General features: G+C 44.1%; 1 non-coding gene across 1 annotated transcript; it reads right to left on the bottom strand.

The window, feature by feature from the left end:
- Positions 1 to 1,240: 1,240 nt before the first annotated feature.
- TRNAK-UUU lies at positions 1,241 to 1,313 on the bottom strand. Its single transcript has one exon. It is a non-coding gene; the product is annotated as a tRNA-Lys (tRNA).
- Positions 1,314 to 4,067: the final 2,754 nt, after the last annotated feature.

The following is a 4,067-nucleotide window of genomic DNA, read 5'->3' as shown; positions in this document are numbered from 1 at the left end:
TTTGGTCCCTAGCGATATTGTTGCTTAAACTAACATGGAAAGTGGGTTCAATCACTTTAAAGTGCCCTCTCAAGTGTCATCTCATAATGGTAATCTCCTTATGGTATAGTAATTTGGCTTAGAATAAGAAACCTATCTCTTCCCCCTAATGGCTTTTCACTACCCCTTGCGGGAATGCGTATCGTTGCTGCATCGCCACCGTATTCCTGACTTGCTTTTCCGAACTGCTTGTTTTCTCGGGGCTGCAGTCCAGTTGCTTTGTGGTTTTCTTTTCGGTCTACTCAATTGAGGTTAGACCTCACTCTATCAACCATTGCTTTAAATAGTATCATGCTATTTCATCTTTCATTGATACCATCATTACAATCGACGGCCTACAATCCATGGAAATCCCTATTCTGATCACTGGGAAAGAAGAGCAAGTAAGTAATGAATGAATGAATGAACTTAGATGGTATATAAACATCTCCCCATGAAGGGAAGGTGCTATAGTATCTAACTAAGAAAAAAAGTAGGTTGTGAAATGATAGGAAATATGCCATGCAGAAAATCAAGGAAATATTTCCTGGATTTTCGGATGACCCGGCTTATCTTTGCAGTTATCCTTATTTAGCAAAATCTAGTGAGTGTTCCATTAAAAGGAAAGAGAGCTATTCGTTGTAGGACTAATCCAGACAACCCAACCTAAGTCACCTATTGCGCCTAACCTAAGTATAGTGCAAGTGGTCGGCGAGGAGAAGTTCATTCCTGTAGAGAAGAGAGGGGATCCTATTTACTTTCCCCCTTTCCCAGTATGGCAACCTTATCTTCCAGCATGAAAGTTGGTATCAGAATGAAACAATCCAATCCATACTTATGGAGTGCTCAGTTCAGTTCCTGATTTCTCTCAAGCCTAAACCGGAAAAGGAAACCTATTACCCGGGGTCCCCCCTTTCGGCTATCTCATCTGCTGTTCCTCGACTCTCAGGAAGGTAAGATCATCAATCAATAGTAGGCTGCTGCTCTGTGCAGTTAAAGATGGGATCCAACCTGTTCTGTTTGCTTGTTTCCTATAATCTGTGCTCGATTCCATATTTCTGTATCCTTCGATTCCCGGGACAGATCTGATCTCCTTTATACTTACCTCAAACAACGAGCGAAGTCGAGATGTTGATGAGAAAGGGGCTTTTCTCAAGGCCAAAGAGTGCTCTTTGAAGGCTACTATGCATCCTTACGAATACAAGAGTGGTTTTTTTTGTTTTGGGTATAGCAGGACTTGAACCTACGACCATTAGGTTAAAAGCCCAATGCTCTACCAACTGAGCTATACACCCGATTTTACAAGAACGCTTGGTGTGGAAAAGAAAAGAGGGCGGACTGGCTCCTTTTCTTCTTATCATATCACAAGGGTGCGGCTCTGTATGGTATAGTACTGTGGAGCAAGTTTGGGAGTCCTTTCCACTCATTGAGGATTCTATCTAAAAAAGAAGGTCAACGGGGGAGACTACAGTAGCTCGAACTCAGACTATCTACGAAAAAGGTAAAGTCGTCTTTCCTAGGGTTCGACCGAAAGGAGCTGTGTTCTATGGTTTGACATTGTGGAGGTCCAGCACTCTTCTAAACGAAGAAAGAGGGTATTCACGCTACCTCCTACTCCTACAGAAGATCGATTGGTGCGAACTTCCGATCGATTCCTTATTCATTGTTGCTGACCCTTACATCATCATAAAGAGAATCAAGATATCCCAAGAACCCAGCTAGGGATGAATGACTAGCGCTCAAGAACAAGCAAGGGATGAGCGCACGGGAGCGGCGTTGCTTGTTGCTTTATTATCACATTAGAGAAGCGGAACCTCCAAGCTCAGACATCTCGAACTCAGAAACTACCCTTCTATCCCACCCTGCTCCTCCGGCATCGGAAGCAGAACTACCTGACCGAAGGAGATAGACAGGAAGGGAAGACGGTCATACAAAGGCCGAATAAAGCTCTCTTGAAGCTGCATCTGAATAGACCTAGAGTCACTCAGTACATACGAACCCTTGAATAAATAAGAATTGAGAAGTATGAAATGTGGGCATCATAACAAAAAAAGAAAAGACCGAACCAGTAAGACTAATGTCTACTTATTTATACCTTTGAGAGGTCCACTTAGACTATTATGATTTTCTCTTTAGCTACGTAGGTTATATAAGATTCAATTCAATCTAACAAGCGGACTGGACTACCTTTGGCTACTACAAGATATTTAGGAACCAAAGAAGTTGAGCCTACTTTACGCACTTAAGGCAGCAGCAGATGATGAAGAAATGGGCGGTAGATGATAATGAGAAAGGGCGCCCCTTGGCATTTCCTGTGGGGGAGTCTGATTGATCCAATCACGACGAATGATGTCAACCCCCTCTTTTGCGCCTAACTTGACTCTGGTTCTCCCACTATGAGAGCTGATCCAGGGGCTAGTTCGGCTACAGAATGGAATTTACAAAAGCCCCCCGTCTTTCCGACTCAATGTATTACCCTTTGGGACCAGGATCTGACGAGGAAGTGAGAGAGGGGACACCAAACATAGGTGCGTACCATTGCCCCAATCCAATGGACTATGTCATACAGGGAGGAACCCTTGGAGGTTGGGACAGAAAGAAAGCAGGTTTTGCTTCTGCTTCCTTCGAGCTACCAAACTCTTTCGTCAGGTGTGGGTCAAGTTCCCTCATTATTGCTTGACTTCCCCTTTGGGGCACGGAAAGATGGATTAGGACTTAAGTAAGGGAGAGGACAACCCCTGTTTCTGGCTTACCTTCAACGAGTGAGTGCTATTCCCATTCCTTACTTTGATCCGACCCTGTTCCCCGACCAGTTTGCTTGCTCACTAGAAGAGTCAAGCGAGAGCAGCTAGTTTAGAAGGAAAAGGACACCTGGGGCTATTCGGCCTCACTTGTCGGAGACTGAACTACCGCTCGCTTACTTGCTGATCAAGGAGGTCATTTCCACTTACTCTAAGCATAGAAGGAAGAAGATTGAAAAACTAACAAACAAATTGTCTTCAGCCCTACTTACTTATAGGCTAAGAATGAGCTGGATCGCAGGTATTTGGATACGAGGTAGTAGCGGGGTCTAGTCGAAGCGGTGCGCAAAGTGTACAAAGGCGAGTCTCACGGGCAGCGGCACGTGAGGGGTCTCCCGAACTTCATGGAAGACGCAGTTAGGGAGTTGGAAGATGCACTTTGGACTCCTGCACCAGTAAGAATGGAACTGGAATAAAAAGTCGGGGTAGCTAGTCACTCCGTTACTGAGGAAAGAGAGGATGGCATTTCCATAAGTAGACTCTCCTTCTTACTGAATCCTTATCCTGCCCTCTCTACTCGGGAACAATTCATTCTTAACTCGTACATAAGTTCCGGGCGTCGACAAGAGAGTTAGCGATCTACAGCTGGTTCGGTGGACTGGTGGTGACATGGGCGGGCCCTCTACTTTATTTGCCGAATGCAGTCGATCATGGGCGGCCCTCTTCGTTCATAGTCTTTCTTTCCTTTCGAATCCAATTGTTCCAATCTGACCAAATAGCAATTCATTGAAATCATTCGGGTCACCTCTTTTTTAAGCACTTGACCAAGCCTATTTCTATAGAAAAGGACAGGAATCTATTGACTTTGAGTCTGTCTCCTACTACAAAATGGGAACTGAACATAGGATGGCAATAGTGAGAAAAAAATCCCCTCGTACTACGTCATTATTTATTCGATTTTCCCTGGTAAGTGCTCCAGATGCAGTTGCTTTAGTTGACGTAGTGAGCGGAACCTAATTATCTGTTTCCTTTCATACCAGAGTTGCCTTTTGTAGATGAGAAAGCCAACAATTTTGCAAGGAGTTGATAATTGCACTTGAAGTAGTAAGTTTAAAGACAGTTGAAACTTAATAGCACCGTTTAACCAAGCACTCTTGTAGCTTCGGAAACTCCGTGTTCAGATCGGTGAGGCAAGAGACAAATTCATCGTTAGTTACCTCCACGATATCCAAAATACCCTCAAGACTATGAAGACAGATAATGAGAGTCAGGTTCAAACAATTCAAGGATTGTAAATACCATAACAGC

Source organism: Triticum urartu, unplaced genomic scaffold (genome assembly GCF_003073215.2).
Source record: "Triticum urartu cultivar G1812 unplaced genomic scaffold, Tu2.1 TuUngrouped_contig_4676, whole genome shotgun sequence".
In the NCBI taxonomy this organism is placed as follows: Eukaryota; Viridiplantae; Streptophyta; class Magnoliopsida; order Poales; family Poaceae; genus Triticum; species Triticum urartu.
Note: the sequence above shows the minus strand (reverse complement) of the source record. Positions and strands in the feature narration are given on the sequence as shown.